At 37.7% G+C, this 18,647-nt stretch overlaps 1 protein-coding gene and 1 long non-coding RNA gene across 2 annotated transcripts in view; both read right to left on the bottom strand.

The window, feature by feature from the left end:
• Positions 1 to 9,302, bottom strand: part of KYNU (kynureninase) — a 101,259-nt gene extending 91,957 nt beyond the window's left edge. Inside the window, exon 1 of the mRNA XM_064435274.1 lies at positions 9,104 to 9,302. The gene's annotated coding sequence lies outside the window, so the exon portion shown is untranslated. The remainder of the gene's footprint in view (positions 1 to 9,103) is intronic.
• Positions 9,303 to 12,592: 3,290 nt separating this feature from the next.
• LOC135309481 (uncharacterized) overlaps positions 12,593 to 18,647 on the bottom strand; it is a 175,871-nt gene continuing 169,816 nt past the window's right edge. The window contains exon 4 of the long non-coding RNA XR_010369737.1: positions 12,593 to 12,903. This is a non-coding gene — a long non-coding RNA (uncharacterized LOC135309481). The remainder of the gene's footprint in view (positions 12,904 to 18,647) is intronic.

The following is an 18,647-nucleotide window of genomic DNA, read 5'->3' as shown; positions in this document are numbered from 1 at the left end:
AAGAGTCATCAGCCTTCGGAGACAAGCTCTTAGATTAGCAGCTCTAAAAACTCTTCAGGAATTACATCTAAAGCAACCCAGACAAAGCTTCCCAGTAATCCCATTTTTGCACATTTGCAGAAATGGATTGAGGAGGCTAAAAAACATTCAGCCCTCAGAAACCCCATAGCTTAAGTGGCTACTGCTGCAGACTTTGGCTAATTACACTGCCAGGTGTGGATGCTACAGAAAGATTTAGGTCTGAGAAGAAAAATTATGAAAATTTGAAATATTCCTATTTTCCCTCCTCCTAAGTCCTTCTGTTTCTGCATGTGTTGTGAAACTGCTTCTGCTTGGTGTTGCTGAGGCTTGTACAGAGAAAGCAACACACTGGGACAACATCTCACTGGATTCATGTCTGGCACTGCATCATCACTCCTGAGCAGATTGAGATAGCAGGGATTGACCAGATACAGCCAAGAAAATAAGGGACAACCTCTAGGATTCCTTGTGCCCTTAGCACTTGTGTATAGCAAAGCCTGCACTTTGGACCTGCCCCAGGACAAAGCTCACTGAGCTGCTTTCACAGGATAGTCCCAGCAGATCACACCTATATGGAGCACAGAGAGCTTTGGGATTGCCTCATGGAAACCCAGATCCAGCAAAAGGTCACTAAGAAGCTGATAGTGCTGCTGTGCCCAGGATCTGGCTTTCCTCATCATTCAAACTGCAAAATAGAATTCTCCTTTACTCCGTTCCAAAGGGCGTGTGCAGGTTTCCCTTCATGGAAGGTCAAGGGGCAGAGAGCAGCTGAGTGTCTAAACCTTGTCCTGTCATTCACAGGGAACAAGGAGGGCATGGAAGCCTGGAAATACTTCCATTAATTTATAATGGAATTATGCTCAGCTGTAGCTATGCCTAACCTAATGAGGACTGCATCTGGGAACATCCCAGAGAATCTTTCAGCAGAGCCCCTGCTCCACAAGCAGATGTGGGCCACAGCTCACTGCAAACATGTGTAATGGACAGGAAAAGTGGGAGTCTTGCTGGTCACTTTGTCTGCTGACATTCCTGCACTGGGAAAGACATGGGAGAGCTCTTTGTACTGAGGAATTGATGTCCTGAATTCCAGGAGCAGCATGGTGATCATCTGGACACACGGCCATATGGCAGGTCATGTGTGCCAGGAGAAGCTCCCAGGAGAGGAGTTTCCACCTTCAGAATATGACTGCTCATCACTGTCCTCCAGATTGCAACAGGCAAGACACAGAGCACCCCATCAGACTCGCAGAGAGGTTTATCAGAGAACTAACATGTTATGTACGTAGGAAATTCAGTGCAATATTGAAATATGAATAAAATAGAATTCATTGGAATAATATTATCAATGTGTCTTGAAATGCAGCAGCAATACAGCTTGATAGTCTCCAATTGAATATTCTTGTTTTGTTTCACTTCAACATCTGAATTTTCTTTTCTTACTTTGATTTGGAACTCATTTCAAGTACAAAGAATTTACTACAAAACAGGGAAAAAAAGTTGCTCATCGGTCAAAGGCAAACTCTTTGCATTTAACATGGAAACACAGCTCCTCACAACAGTGTAAATCCCTGATCAAAAGATAAATTTCTTTTTTTTTTTAATCAAATATTAGTGATTACTGTAAGGATCACTGCAAACACCAGCTTCATGAGCGTTAGAGGAGCCTACTGAACTCAGGATCTAAGCAGACATGCTAATAACCCTAAATTAGACTAGAGTTTACTGAATATTAAGATTGCTGAATATTAAACAGGAAACTTGTAAATTCCAACACAGCTGATCATCCTCTAAATGAGCCAGTGAATAAAATCATTCCTGAAGTGCTCAAGTTCATGTACTGTTGAATTGAATTTTTCATCTCTGATTGAAGAGCAGAATGACTCTGTGTTTTCTTAGTTTTTATCTCCGTGGAGAGCTAAAGACAGCTACTGTCATCTTGTATGCTAGGTCTGTCACTCTTGGGACATCTTGCAGTGGGAGCCTAAGTGTATTCAATTTTTAAGTGAAGTCTTCTCAAATGCAAGATACAAGCTGTGAAAAAAAAATCTTACCGAAAGAGGAAATAAGAAATTAATTGCTCAAGTTGCAAGTCAGAGGAAAAGGCACACTTCTCTGCTGTTTAATTTTCAGAGAGAAGGAAAACAGAAGAAAAATCACAACCAAACGCAACATTTCATCATTAAAACCACAATTAAATCAAAACATCAGAAATAATGTCTGCTTGCTGTAATTAAAACTCAAGGCACAGGAGTGAGTGCCTTCGAGGCAGCTCTCATTGCCTGCCAGAACCCATATGTTTGCTTAGGTACCAGGTTGAGAGCTGCTTAAGAAATGCTGACACACATATTCAGTTGATACATTAGTGGACTGAGTGTAAACAGCAACAAATACATTTTACTTGTGAAAATAGATAAGTTAATTACATTTTTTTGTGTTTATATATATATATATATAAACACTTTTCATTAGTACAATGAAGAGTGGCCTGGAGACAGGAAGCCATAAATAAGATAAAAGGGATTCTGTGCTGTACCTGAAAACTCTTCATCCCACCCTTCCTCTTCTTTTTTTCACCTTGTTTTGTTCAAACAGGCTTTGAGTGAACAATTGCATCAACCTGGGTCTAGCTGCCCATCCACAGGAGCCCTCAGGAATTTTCCCAGTCCCCAGGGACGTGGCTCAGCCCAGCTGGAGAAAGATCCTCAGACATTTTTTGTTCGGGTGATGTTCCAAAACACCTGTGCATTACCCAAACCAGCTTGGTGGTACTGAATGAGCCCATAAACTAAAGTATTGGACTAGTAAGAGCTTAATTTTTTTGTGCTGGAGGAAGTGTGTCATAACCAATGCCTTTCTATTAAAAATTAATTGTCTCAAGCAGCGTGACACTAAAACTTAAATTTGCAGCTCACTCTTTTAAGGTGCTGAACTGCATGGCTTTAATCCCCCGAGGCATTAGTGCAGGTACTTAAAGTTTGTACGAGTGTAGTCTTATTGATGTAAGCACTTGGTTAAAAGGGGCCAGATTACAAAGCTTCTTTGAGGATCTAGCCCCGAGCACTGAAAAGAAACAGTTCAGGCCAGAGACATCAGAGTGGGCTTGAGCCCACATGTGTTATTTGCATTTGGAATGAAAGCATTTTAAGAATTTAATCACTTTTGAAAAGCATTGTGCAGAGACGATCCCCAGTCATTTTGAGGAACTAAGTCCTCTTAAATTCTAATTCTTACCCTGCTGCTTATTCACAAAATAGCTTTAAGGAATATCTTGGCGTGCCTCAGCTTTTCCATCCCTACAATACATACCTCAAAGGGCCATTGTGCCTGTCATTAAATAGTGCTGGGAAAGCACTCTGAATATCTGCACTGGTATATATATTCCGGGAGAAATTATTACTGTAGCATTAGTACCATATGAAGTTTGATATAAATCCATGAACTATACCATTGGTTACAATTCTTTAAACACTATCTCCTGCATAAAGATATTAAGTGAAAGAAATAGTTGACTACTTTAGAACATGGTTCTCTAAAACCTTTATTCTCACAGCTATATTATATTCAAATGTCAGAATATATCCAAACCCTTATTTTTATTTTAAGCTTGGCTGATTTATTGATGGCTGTGCTTAATTTTTAAAACATTTTCTCCTTTAGAAATTAGTCTTCTGTCAACCTCTCTAATGTACACAATCTGGAGTCACAGCATTCATCTTAAGCAGCTTAGCATTAATGTTTAATTCTGCAGCCCTTACCCTGGCTGTGCAGAACAGTTTGATAGTTTATGTCTTTTGCAATCAGTAGTTAGCATACATTGATGTATTCTCCACTGTACTGATAGTAAGTTGCTGTTCTCTCACACTCTAATTTTTTCCTGGGTTTTCCCCCTTAATTTCTACCTGGTTTAAGATACTTGATTTTTCATTAATAAGTAATTTTGAGAGCCAGCAATTAAAATGCTGAAGGACACAGGATCTCTGGCTCCTCACTGAATGCTGGAGTTCTCGAGATGTTTTTGAATCAGATGGTCAGGGCACCTGTGGGCATGGCAGGTTTATTTTCTTCTGTGGGTCATGGAATGGTTTGGGTTAGGAGGAACCTTAAAACCAGTTCCAAGCCCCTGCTGGGGGCAGGGACACCTTGCACTAGACCAGGCTGCTCCAAACCCCATCCAGCCTGGCCTTGGGGTGTCCCTTGGGCACCAAGGGCTTTAGCCCCCCCAGCCCTTAGTGTTGTGAATAGCTCCTGTCCCACAGAGCAGACCTTCACCCAGGGATTGTTCTTGTTTCAACAAGCAGAAACAATGCATTCAGCCTCTCTCACCCTTCATGTAGGACAGAATAAACCATGGGGTGCCTTATGCACTGATACATCGTCCCCAGGAGAATTTAGGCTGGCTTAAGCACATGCTTTTCTTCATTTTTCATATTTCTGCCTACAGCTGTACATGTCAAACACCTACACTTCTTACACACCCCGGGCTTTGCTGTCTGCTAGAATCCACACTCAAGCAGCCCACTTTTCACACGAGAGATTTAAGGCTGCTGCTCTGAAGTACAGGAGATTGGGTAGGTGAGTGTATGCTTAACATTAGTCCGTGCTCATCTTCTGTTAAACCTAATAGGATTCGGTACTTGTTTAATGTTAATTACACCCTTACGTGGTTTATGGATTGGGGCCTGGATCACTGATTTGATTACAATTAGGCCTGTGATTGCATGTTCACTGAGCTGAGACCAGCAATGAACCTGCGTGCTTGTCTACTCCGCCCTGCCCTCCTTTGGAGTTACAGAAGTCACTCCACTGGCAGTGCTGAGAGGTTTCTCTTAGCCTCATGGTAATGATGGATTAAAAAATAAAAATACCATTACTCCTTTTCTCAGTGCCTTGTGACAGTGAACAGATAGAGCTGTCTCAATGAGAGGGTGAGCAAACCATCTCCAAAACACAAACCTTTTACATCTTTGGTACATGAATATATACATGCATTACTCCCATCCAGAGAAGCTGTAAACAAGATGAACTCTTCTAACCTCAGTCAAAACTGTCAAACTGAAAACCAGAGAACAAATGCTCTGGTGAAAAGGAAGAGGTAGAGCAAACTTCAGCGGAGTCACAAAATCTCACACCTTCCACTGTGAAAAGCAAAAACTCAAGGGAAGAAATTCCCATCCTGCTAAACACTAACAGGCTTAGAGCTCAGTGTGACTGCAGCAATTTAACTCTTTCTTTCAGAGGCAAAAACCCACTGTCAGCTGGAAACAATATTAATTATAGAGGCAAAAAATTCAGAATTCATTTTATTCAGGGCAATGCTTACAGAGTTTTTTAAATAGTTAATTTCCTCATGCAAACTGTCTTCTCTAGACAAACACAAGAAGAAAAACCCTGATATCCTCATCATAATGGTCTTGTGGGTAAGGTAACAGATTGGGAGTCACTCCCAAGGTCTGTGTCCTTTTCGTGTCTTATCTTTGAGAGACAGATTGTGAACCAGTTATTCTCATTGATGAGTAGCACTTGCACTAGTTGCCCCATACAAAATAATGATACAGCTCATGCAGGCACTCATCCATCACTGCAAAAAAGACACTCTCAATGTAACCTTTAGGTTGAAAGAGGTGTTCAGGGAAGTCACTATCTCCTCCTGCATTTAGCACAAAGGTCTCCCTGCAGCTGCCATGTCAAAGGATCTGCAATATAAGTAAAGACAACCTCAACAGTAGCCAGAAAATATCTTTCTAGAATATTTAAGTAAAGGCTATTGCAGGCAAAATATTAAAATATTTTCTGCTGTAAAATCATTGTCATCCACGTCCCTACATCTCAATGATCTTAGAGGTCTTTTCCAACCTAAATTGTTCTATGATTTTGTTTGAGGCCTCAAGGACAAATTTGAGTCTAAAATATAAAAGAAAATGAATAGTTAAATACGGATTCATACACAAAAGCTTAGTTCTTTTTTTATTTCCATAAATGGCGATCATTCAAACTATCAATCATCTGGAGAGGAAGAATCAGCAGGCAATCTAATTCAAGGAATTAGATTGTAATGTCTGATGTAGATCTACCAGTTAATTTAAATAATGAGTCACCTGGTAGGCAATCAAATCTAGGTCAGGACATTTAGCAGGCTGAAAATAATGAGTCTAACAGCAACAGAGCTAACAAAACAATCCAGATAATAATGACAGCACAGAATGACAGTCCTAACGTAATCAGACAGTGTGCACAAACTGTAAATAGACAGAGTAAAGAGAATGAACTTGTGTAGGGAGGCAAAACATGTTCTCCAATGAAACTATTATAGAAGAATTATGTTTGGTTAAAAGGAAGCATAGTGACAATCACAGTGAGGACATGCAATATTTATGTGCTCTGACTGCATCTACGATACCAGTGAAAGCCTTCTTTCCCAGGTTTTTAGTTTGTTTTACTTTGTATGAAAAGCAAACACTGTAAATTTGATTGTTGTTGGATTTAGGAAGTGAGGCCCCCCATTTTCCTACTGCCCTTTCTTGGCATTTTCTTGAAATAATTTTTGATCTTGATTTTAGAAATTGCGTCTCGGTTCAAGAAAATAAGACTGGAGGAGAAATAAAGTAAATGTTCAAAAGCAGCTCCCCCTGCAGTCCCCTCTGCCCCGGATCAGGATATTGGAGACACAGCTATCCCAGGTAGCAGGGTCAGGGAATTTCAACCCAGCATCTTCCACAAGCCCCTCACCTAACAGATGTCTTGGAGCCCTGCTCCCCGAGCAGCCCAGGGGCTGTCACCTCCCACAGGCACTTCTGCTCCTGAAAAGCACGAGCAGGAGATGTGTTTGAGTGGGAAACACTAGATGTCAGCAGCCCTCCTTGCTCTCCAAAGGGTGCTGCCTGCTTAAGAAGAGTTTGTAGTTTATCCATCTGCTCCTCTCTGGATGCACAGTTCCCAAATCATGGGATTTTTAAATCCACAGTGTCCTGACTGTGTCCAGCTGCCACAAAGTGTTTTCTTGTGTGTGATTTCAGCCTTGTTCATTCACACAAGCAGAGGGTAATGTGTTCTGTTGGTGTGTCAGGAAGTTGGGGTCTGAAAATTCTCTTTTGTACAACCCACAGCGCAAAGCATGTCACTGACTCTGCCAGGGAGGTCAGACCCTCTTTCCCAAGTGTCCTGCTCCAGAAATTTAAGAAATATAGAATCATTAAGATTGGAAAAGTCCTCTAGGATGATCAAGTTCCCATTAACCCAGCACTGCCAAGCTCACCTCTAACCCACATCCACAAGTGCCTCATAATGCACCTCTTTTAAATCCCTGCAGGGATGGTGACCCCTCAAGCAGTGCCCTGGGCAGCCTGTTCCAAAGCCTGACCTATGTTTTAGTTTGGAGTGGGGTTTGTGGCTTTTTTGGGTTCTTTTTTGTTCTTCTTTTGTTCTTTGAGATTAGCTCTTTGTTAGCAATGACACTACCAAGTTTTTCAGACAAAATGTGGAATGGCGACAGATTTACCTATTGAGATGAATTTTATAATCCATTACCCATATGATGCTCCAGGCAGCTGGAGCTCTGCTGGCTTGTCACTAATGCTGGGCTGTTGGGTTTATTCAGCTTAAACTAATCAGGGAGCATATAGGAGATGACTATCAAATAAATATCCTTCAACTTCAGCATCTCATTATGCCTTCAAACCTGGCATCTCATTATGTCCTAAAATGAATGATGGCACTACTTACCATAACTCCAGGTAGCTAGCTAATGCTGAACAGCCAATTTTTTCCCCTTTGTGAGCTGATTATTTAGTTTATAATTACAATTTCAGTTTTAAAAGCATTGTTGTGTTCCACTGACAGATTTTAAAAAGTGTATGGCTTTGTAGCTCAGCTTTATGTTTTCCAAGTATGTCATGGACTACTTCAAGAGAATCTGTGGGAGCTCTTGTGATTCCTTACATCATGACTTTTTTTTCTTTGAAAAGTCAAAAGAGAATGATCAGACTTTTTTGTTACCTACATCAGTGAGAATTATCTCTGCCTATGAACTGGACCTACTGTGGTGATAAGGCAGTACCTGGTAGCTACTTGCAAAAACTTAATCAGATTTCAGAAATGAAAAATGGGTGAAGAGTCTAAACTGGGGTTTATTGAAATGCAAAAATTTCATCTTCTAATATAATTTAGTTATTTCTTCTAGGACTTCTAAGTTCCACTGCAAGACAAGTGGTGAGAGGAAGAAGAGATTGCAGATAAGTCCATCTTCCCTATTCTGCTGTACTGTGTGTAACTATCCACATTTTTCAAAGTCAGATGTCTGTTTTGATGTTCTAATTATTTAATTTTATGTTAATCTGGTTTATGTTTTCTCAAAGATAACAGGAACTCCCTAATACATCAGAGAAGTGGTGTTCAATGCACAAAGAAGGTTGTGGAGTATTTTGAGGTCCACTTCAATGAAGGGACCCTTATATAATGAGAAATAATAGCTAAAAGCTAGCCTGAAGGTTTTAGAATACACAAGAAAGCACCAATCTGTAGGGACAAGACGGAAATCACAACCTTATCCCTAATTCACATATTTAATTTATATAATTTGTTTCACCACTTTTGGAGACTGTCACATCTGGAGACTCTTCCACAACTGGAGAGTAGCACCTTTAAGCTGTAAATTGTAACATTTGGCTAGCAGGGCCTCTAAAGTGCTAATCCCAGAAATAGCAATTTTCCTCTTTTTACACATACTTTAGAGTTTTTTGTATGCCTGAAATAGTAATGCCATATGTAATTCTCTTTCTAGCCAAGCCTACTTAAAATGCTCGCTCAGAAGTAATAAGTGCAATATTTTTTCTAATCAGGTCCCCTTGGAATGAAATCATGGAAAAACTGTTCCTGCCAGCTCATGCTGATTACCTGTGTGTCTCATTACTCTAAACCCTATCTGACAGCCACACAGTCGTAACTGTCTTTCAACAAGAGCTACCACCGAGTCTTTTGAAATAATTTCATTTCAATTTTAGCTGGTTCTAGCTTAAACAGCACATTTAATTGCCTAATAAGCAGTTCATAAGAAGAACATAATTTCAAAGTAAAATGTTGGACCTACCTGGTCTTTGACAGTGAGGGAAATTAGAGATGCCTTTTAAGTCCTCCAGTGCAAGTTATTCTGTAGCAGAGGAATCAGCAATCTGGAAACTCGTTAGAATACTGATTGCACTTTCAAAGTATGCACAGAATTAAAAAATAATAATAATAAAAATTACTGTAAATATTAAGCAATTACTGGAAGCAGAAGGTAGAATATTTTAACTGTTTCAGAAGTAGCAGTAGGCTCCAAAGTAATAAGAATCCCAGCAGGTTTGTTTTGTCTATAGGGAAGCCTGCCCACGCCACTGGAAACTGCTATTTTATTACACATAAAATATCTGAGTAAATGCACAGTGTACCATGTGCAGGGGCTAATTTTGCCTGATCTCCCATGAAACAAAGACAACAGAACTCAGTCCATGTGTTTTTCCTTTTAGCCCCATTATCTGTGCCTAATGAACTCCCAGTTCCAGAATTCTGCATTATCTCAAGGAGTCCCAGAGATGACAGACTGGACTGAGTGTTGTTAAATCCCTGAGTTAAACAGGGAAATTCCCTCAGGACTTCCAGCAGGTGGACTTCAACCACCAGTGTTGGAATATCTCACCTCCACTGCTTTGTCCCCACGTGTCCTTTGGTGTGTGCAAATGGGATGGATCCTCTTGGCCGCTTGCAAGACCCACGTCTGGCAGGGGAAATCCAGGCTGCAAGGGAAAGCGGGCAGGGAAGAGGGCAGGAGAGCCAGAGTCCTTCAGCCTGGAGCTGGGACATTTTCCTTTGGAAAATCTTCTGGGGTTCATCACATCCAAACAAAGCATGGCCACAGACCTCAAGTCCTAATTCACCAGGTGAGCAAGTCCCTCACCTTCCGGATTTTTTGTCATGTTGAGTCCTCAATTAATTAAACATTAAGTCCTAAAGCCTCCCAAGGCAGAGATAATGGCTAAGAAACTGCCCCTTTTTTGTCCATTTTGCATGGCAAAGCTTTTGATTTTTCTAGACAATGTGTTTTCCTGCCAGAGTGAATATTTCTAGGATGCATAAAAACTTCTGGCAAGTTCCTGAGGAGTGAAAAATGGCTGACAGACGCAGTAAACTACTAACATGGGCATTTATTTGACATCCAGGAATGTTTTCTGTATCTGAAAGACAGTAAAGCCAGTTACTACAGGAAATACTCTATAGAAAGGCAATAAAATCAATTAAGATTTGTAATGGAAATGCTTTTCTATTGAAAAAATGTTCAGTTCTGGAAATCGATGCATTTTGTGAGTAAACTCTGAGTAAACTGTACAAATAAAAAAGAAAGAAAATAATTAAACCCCATTATATTTATGAGGTCAAATGCACTGTCATATATCTGTTCATTGTTTTGAACTACTTTTTCTGATTTTATGAGAACATTATAAATTGGATGACCAAGAAAAAAAAATTCTAAAATTTCTATGCTCTGCTTTTATCTGAATTAAATTAGAGACCTCTGACCTCATTTTAAATTAAATATTATATTATTAAGTTGCAGCAAATTTTTCATCAAAATATTTCTAAGAAAAAAAAAATGAAACAAGAAACTCTAGCTGTAAAGAACAAAGTTAAATAAAATTGCATAGCAATATTTAAGAAATATTAGTAAATACAAAAAGTATTGCTGAAGAAAAATCAATTTTCTTTGTCCATCAGCTCAAAAAAGAATTGCCTGATTTTACTCTCAGAAAATGAGGAAATAATTTCTTCTATGAATATTGAAAAACTGATAAACTAGAAGTGTAAACTATGAAGTCATAAATCAAATACAAAACAAATTTCAGAACTGATCAAACAATAACTCATTTTCTGCTATAGATTTCTCTATATGTTTGCCTGTGACATACTCTTTTAACCTGTCTTTTTCTGTGCTTTTTGAAATTATGCTACATTCAGCTCCTCAAGAAAATTCTTATTAGTGAAAGCATTAATCATTGGTTAATTGTAATTACTTAGCCTGTGGAAAATTTGGGAACGGAATTAGACTGTGACTACAAGTCAAATAAAGTTTGCTTTTCCTATTGATTTAAACATTTTTGAGACAGATGTCCAATATGGTTTGCTTGGCATTTTAGGTTTGTTTTTTTTTTTTGATGCTTGGTCAATGTGCTGAATAATAATTGAACTCACTCTCTACACAAATTTTTGTATCCCATAGAAGTTACCTTGTAATCATCAATTTTCTTAACGATAGAGGACAGCACATATATTGCTTTTCCAATAAACTTGCACAAATGTACAAACCAAGATATTTTTGAGCTTCTATAATTTTTGTTGTTGAACTGAATGTTCCTGACAACTTTAAAAATTATTTAAAGCCTGCACTGCACACTTTGATACCTTCTGTAAAGACATTTAAACTTTTTTCAGTGTCACAGTCCAATGCTCTTTCCTTTATTTATGCTTGGAAGGGCAGAGCCTCAACAGGGTATCAGTGCTGGGAAAGGGCACTGTCTGCATCCGACTCTGGGTTTTCTTCAGTCAGTCAGGAATGTGAAAGTGAAGATAAAGGACTTAATTTTTCCATCATTGGAGTTATTGTCTTTTTTCCTTTCCCTTTTTTTTTAATCACCTCAAATGTTGATGACTTCAACTATTAAAAGTATATTCATTTTTTCAATTTTTTTTTTTTTAAACTGGATGAGGATCCTTTCAGAACTAATCAACCCCATCATGGTAAAATTTTGCCAAAAAATATATATTTTTAAACTCTGAATGACAGCGTAGAGAACTTTCCCTGACAAATCATAATGTCATAACTTAATAATATTTATTTTTATAGCAGATAAATATTTCATGAACATTTAAAGTTACTACAATTTTTTTTCCATGGTTTCCTGAACCAGCCACACATTACCACTTCCAGTGGTAGATTATTTCTCTTTCCTAAAGTCTGTTTTTCTAAACTTAAGTCTGAATAATAACAGCCTTATTTTCTTGTCCATTCAGATTTCAAATATAAAGTTAATGACAACTTATTATTCATGCAGTTTGAATCTCTTGTGAAATACTTGCTTTTAAAAGAATGTCTGAGAATATTCCCAAATGGGAGGGGAAAAAAGCATATTTATTTAGAACAATTTGAGCTGTTTCATTTTAAATTCCATGCCAAAATGCTTCTGCAGTTCCCACCATGACCTCCCATAACATGAGTCATCAGAGATAACTATATCTATTATTATGCTGCAAAAAGGTAGGAGGTTTTGCTTTTTCAAACACTTTTAGCTAACTTTTCCCCCATTTCCAGTGCAGGCTAAGGTAATAATTTATCGCTTGGCAGAAAATTACAAGACTTCCACAGTGACTCATCTATGCTGCTTGGGTTTTACATGGAAGCAGCTGTATAGCACAAGTTTTCCCCACATTTTAACCTGATTTATTCTTAGGTTGAAGATTTTGATGTTTTTTGGGATAACAAGTTGGGTAACAAAGTGAAGAGGTTTTGACGTTACAAGTTTTAGGCTCTTCAGCTCTGAGCTGCTGAGGGAAGATCAGACAGACAAACCTGGCCAACTTCCTGAGCTCTCCTCCATCCCAGCTTCTCTAGAAATCTCTGCTGGCCACCAGCTCAACTCCTACTTGCATTCCTTACCAAAGCATTTGCAGCAAAGCCATGTTTTTCCTTTTCTTTCATCTGTCTTTTTACATGGGGATGATACAATAAAACCCATTAACGAGTTTGCAAAGTCCTCCTAATACTCACAGAATTGTCCAGTCCACAAGGAAGGCCTTGGATGCAGGTCATAGGCCAGATTTCATCAAGCCTTGCAGGTCATTGTATGGGAAGGTGGACTCCTGTAATGAACATCACATCAATAAATAAAAACACATTGTCTTTCTGAGAATTCTTTCCTAGAAAGAAGCATAGTAATAATGAGTACATTCTTACTTACAGAATTCACAAACTAAAGCCATGATTCAAAGCAAAAACTTCAGAAGAGGATGGATACAGAGTATCAGAAGTCAAGACTTAGTAAATAATTATAAAGGACAATATCAGCAAAACATTGCATTGGTGTCTCTACATTTGCTCATGCTATAATTAATCCAGCCCAAATCCTTTTGTAAAAGAAATAAACTAGTAAGATAATTTTAATGAGTTTTAAATTGATGTTATGCTTTGCATTCCCTCTAAATCTAAATGTTGGTAATAATCTCTCTACCAAAATATTTTCTTCTATTATATTTTCAATAACTGCAGTGTATGCAAGCCAAGATATGAGTTAGTGAATAGAGAGAAACATTGGGTAATAGATCATTAACCTTAGGCCCTATTTTAATCTTCATTTCTAAAGGTTTCCCTTTCTTTACACTTTATTCATTTTGCATTTCCTGCTTGCAACAAGCAAATTCAGCAAACATTATTTATCAGAGTTCCTTTGTAGGCAAACAACAGCCTGTGTTTCCTGATGTGTTGTGGAGGACAAACCAAGGAGGCAGATTCCTCAAAAATAAATGGTTGATGCCCGAGTTAGTGATGTATTTCTTTAAACATAGTGGAATTATCCTTAAAAACTGCAAGGACACATAATAAAGTGTCCCAAGAGGAGACTAACTCATGCTCTGACCTTTTATACCAGTTTGGTTATAGTAGGTACTCAATTACCCAATTAAAAGAAAGAATGAGAGAGAGAGAGAGAAGAAAATGGGTATAAATCCATAGCAATATCATCTTGATGCCTCTGATTCCTGAACTGAGTTACACCTTATTCAGAGGCTACAATGAGGCCCTCAAAAGCAAAAATTCTAAGTGCCACAATATTTCTGAAAAAATATTCTGACTGGAATTAAACTTTTTTGATAAACAACTCTTTTTATGAAACTGATATTTTTTCCTGTTATGTAATACCTGAGTTTTCCTGCCCACTTCTTACTTTCTTGTCTTCATAAACCTGGAAATAAGCAATATGTCCTGGTTTGAAAGGAGGAGGAGATACCTTACATCAAAGAGTAAACAACTCATTTCTATCTCAGTAAATGAGGTCATTTTGCGATTTCTCCACTCTGCTTTATTCTTTCTTTCCCTGGGTACTGAACTCTGAAACTAAATTATCCCTACTTCCTTTTCTGAAGGACTGAAAAGGCAAATTCTGTGTACATCATAATTTGCAACAGCCACAGGGGTTTAAATTTTGTAGCCCATACGTAAATGCAACATTTTCTTCTAGTTAAAAGAACTTCTTTCTCTAGCATTACAATGTGTTACTTAATTGCATTGTACATTCCATTTCTTAGCTGGGTGAAAGTTGCAAAGCCCTATAAACAATTAAAAAAAAAATTATTTTTTTCATAAGATACCCAAAGGAATATTTTCATACTAAAAACAGTATTTTCAAAAATATCTAGTTATTTTTGGTTTATTTGATCACTGTTTGTTTGCCAAACATGCTGGATACGTCTGTGGAGGACATTCATTGCTCTTATTTAAAACTGGAGGTGTTCATCAGTTTTCAGATTCCAAGCTCCTTTTTTTCTTGGCATCACCGCCGTCAGCCTGGATTCTGTTGTCGTGTCAGTGGTACCACGCTCAAGTCTATAAATTCATGTGATATTGGAAAGTCTAAATTCCATCGATGTCATCAATCATGAACTGATGAATAACAAAGAGTTTTCAAGGATTTCTTATCCAACAATATTCTGTTGCAAAAGAAACACAAAATCATATTTGTTACATGCAAGACTGATGCTAGTACACACCGAGCGAGATTCTTTACTTAAGTAAGAATTACTTGTGTCACTAAAACAAGTTGGAAGGCTGGCAGTAATATTTGTTACCATGGTACAATTACTTTCATAACTGAGAAAACATTGTTCAGTTTTATTTTCAAAAGAAATTATTGTCTTTTTTCCAAAATTCCATCATTAATCTTTGTAAAGAATGGCTGAGGACTGAATAGAATTATGACCCCCTCTGTCAGGAAGAGAAAGATTAGAATTACAATACTCTTCTGTCAGGAAGAGAAACATTAGATTACACTTCATATTTTACGTGAAGAAAATTGTGGCTACTTTGGACATAAATATAGCCTCTAAGAAGAAAAAATACTGAATTTGGATTGCCAGTGCAATGCTATTATGCCAGAGTAATATAATATCCCCACAGATATGATAGGTGCTTTCAGAAAAGTCCAGCTATGCAACATGATACACTACACTGCAGATGAAACCTTCTCTTAATATATAACCTGCATAACAATTTCAGTGTAATAAACGGTGGGTGGATTTCTTGTTATTGATTTTACCATCCCAGGCAGTTGGAGGTCATCATGCATTTACACAGGAAATACTACAAATCCCAGTGGTCATAAGTTCGTTACTTCAGCCTATTTTCTGGTTTTGTTTTTTTTTTCTAAATAGTTGGTACAGCAGTAAACATGGAGAATAATAATCCTTATGCTTAGCAATTTCTTTTATTGTCCTTTGTATTATATACAATCTTTTGGTGGGAAAGCCCTTAAGAGAAACCAAATCAATAGGAGACTATGAAACTGTAATAGGAGTCTACAAAAATCACTCCAAGAACCATCAGATATAATAGAAAGTGATTATACCTCCATAGGGCTTTTCTTTCTAGGGAAAGAAGGCTAATAATTATAAAAATAAAAGGTAAAAAAGCTTGTTTGCTGTTACTTAGGTTGTGTTATATTCTAACAGGTGCTGAGGGAGGGAAGGTGTCACTGTGATTCTGAACATAAAAGCACAGCAAAAGCTCAGCCCTCAGAGGAGGACTTGCTTCCCAAAGAACTCATGGAAGACTCTTCCAGGGTGTCCAGACTCTTCAAAAGGGAAAATGATATTAAATGGAAAATACTGGAATGCTGAGGAGTTTTTTTTCTCCAGACAGTCTGAGATCACTAAGTGTTAAAGTTCCAAAGCAATTCCTGAGATCCTGTGTTGCACCAGGGCTGTTCAGAGAATAGGCAGGTGAAACAGCTCCTTCATCCAGCCACCAGTACTTCTCTATTTATCTCCAGGAAGGAAATCCCAGAAGAAAGAGCTTTAGGTTTTTGCACAACTCTTTTTGCAGGTCTTTGGTATCAGCCTGCACACTCTGTCACAGTTTGAGAGCTTTATCTCTGCAGGGTTCCTTCCTGATATGGCCCATGCTGATGAGCTGATGACTCACTAAAGATCTAACACCAAGAGCACCACAAAGTTATTCTCATTTCATTTCTATTCAATGATATTCTTAAAACCTTTTAATAAGTTTGAGAGGTGATGATAGCATAGGTCCTGATCCAAACTTACCTACAGGCAGTAAGAACTTAGACTTTGACTTATTTAATCCTGATTGAGCTAGATAATAAAGCCAGTGCTGAATTTTAAGTGTGCAAATAGTTCTATATTATGCATACAAATCCCTTTCCAGATTAGGCTAAATGTTAATCAGTAAAACACCAGTAGAACTCCCCCAATCAACTTCCTTTTCACAATTAAGAAATTCACAATGGGGAGACTCAGAATGACTACTTCAAAATCATATTCAAAGGTAAGTGAAAGCGTCAATGATCTGCTGGACTGGACACTGGAATATTCCCTCAATTATTGTACTTCTGAAACCTGTGACCATGGGCTTTTCCTCATGGTTTAACTTGTGGTATCTCATGGAGGTGCTTTGAATCACTGTCTAAATACCTGTCTTTCCTGTACAGCCTGCTGGGGCTCTAGCTTTGGATAGCTAAATTATCTCAGTTAAATGCCCAGAGAATATGAAATACATGATGAACCATGTATTCATGGTGGACAAATGTGATGAAATACATGGTGAACCCTGTGGTGAAGAAATGATTTGTCAAACCCCACACTCTTCCACATCACTGCAAATTTATTAAACTGGATGGAATTAAATCCAATGTGTACTATGTATTTGAATCTGGATTAATACTCAAATAATTTTTGTACCTGTACATTGACAGTGGAAACTATTTTTTGGCAATGTAAGTTTATTCTGCTAAATATCTAAACCAACCAGGATCAAGGGCTGAAGTGACTCACAGCAGTTGCAACATCAAGGAATGTTCTCTTTTCCTTCACATCCCAGCCATAGGAGCACCACTCAGCCCATATATTCATCAGAGTGTTTTAGTGTACCTTTTAAATTGTCATCATTCTCTCTGCTCCATTAATAGAACTATCTGCATGAAAGAAAGAACAAATTGTCTTCTAACTGGTCTATTACAAGGTACATTAATGAAGATAGGGGAACTTTATTAGTGCTTTAATGGTGTACCTGTTCACTTGACGTTGTCTTGGGTGTTATTGTTGTAAGGGGCTGCATGACAGGCATCAAAGTGCTGCCAGGTACAACAAACAGTGCAGTAGAAAGCAACTTTTATGCTTGTACAGTTCTTTTTCCTTGTAAAACAAGTATTTTCCAAGCAACATTTACCACCAGTCATTTGATGGCCACTGATATTTGGCCATCTTAAATGTAGTTGCCAAGCCAGGCGCTTCAAGTTTCATATCCTTGTAAAGTGACTTTTTTTTTTTTTAACAAAAAAACAGTTGTAAAATAAATTCCGAGGAGCAGAGCATTAACTTAATGTTTTATCACATTAACTAAACTATATCCTGTAAAAAAACTGCACTATAAAACACTGCATTAAAGTTAATGCAAGACTGAATATTATACATGGGATATCCACTGCAATTTAGATCCTCAGTAGGATTAAGCTTCCGTGGATACCCTTGAGAAATTGGCTTGACTAAACATAAGAAAATTAAACCTTGTATTAAGGAGGAAAATGACCTTCCAGCACATGGGTCATACATAAGTTTTTTGTCTTTTTTTTTTTTTTTAAAGGTTGGCCATCATCATTGAGTATAGGAAATGAAAAGATAAATTAAAATTCCTTGTTTCCTTGTTACAGTTGTTATCCACAGATCAGCAAAGGGTAAGGGCCACCCTGGGATGGTCTGGGTGTAAAAGTCATGTATAGAGTACAAAAATGTATTAATTTCATAGTGATTTCTCACACTTCCTAAAGCATCATCATGGTGTCTTTTGTTAAAAACATTTTCAGCCATTTCCTGACAAGATCAGCAAATTGTTTGTGCTTCAATAAACTATTACAGAGCAGGCAAATATTATAAACCCACAATATTTACTTTGCAAATATAAAGATAAATTTGTTGTTGCTCATATGACTCCGTTCTGTAAATTTATTGCTATAAATGTATATCTAAATTATACATATAAATATATGCAATATATTGGGTAAGGTTCTGGTCCTTTCATAAACAATCCAAAATAACGGGAATTAAAGTCAAAATCTGAAAATAAACTGATTCTAAAGAGAAATATTTTAAGGAGATGAGAGAGAGAGAAGTACCAATCTGATATTCACATTTCATATTTGTGAAATTTATATGATTAAACACAACAATGACTTTTCAATGACTAAAACTCCCTTTTTCTCTGCCAAAGTAAGCAGAATAATTTTGGGGTTTGTTTTTTTGTTGGGAGAGTACATGTTTAGTTTTGTTTGTTTGTTTATTTGCTTGGGGGTTTTTATCATAAATCACCACATTGAATTCTA

This window comes from Passer domesticus, chromosome 10 (genome assembly GCF_036417665.1).
Source record: "Passer domesticus isolate bPasDom1 chromosome 10, bPasDom1.hap1, whole genome shotgun sequence".
In the NCBI taxonomy this organism is placed as follows: Eukaryota; Metazoa; Chordata; class Aves; order Passeriformes; family Passeridae; genus Passer; species Passer domesticus.
Note: the sequence above shows the minus strand (reverse complement) of the source record. Positions and strands in the feature narration are given on the sequence as shown.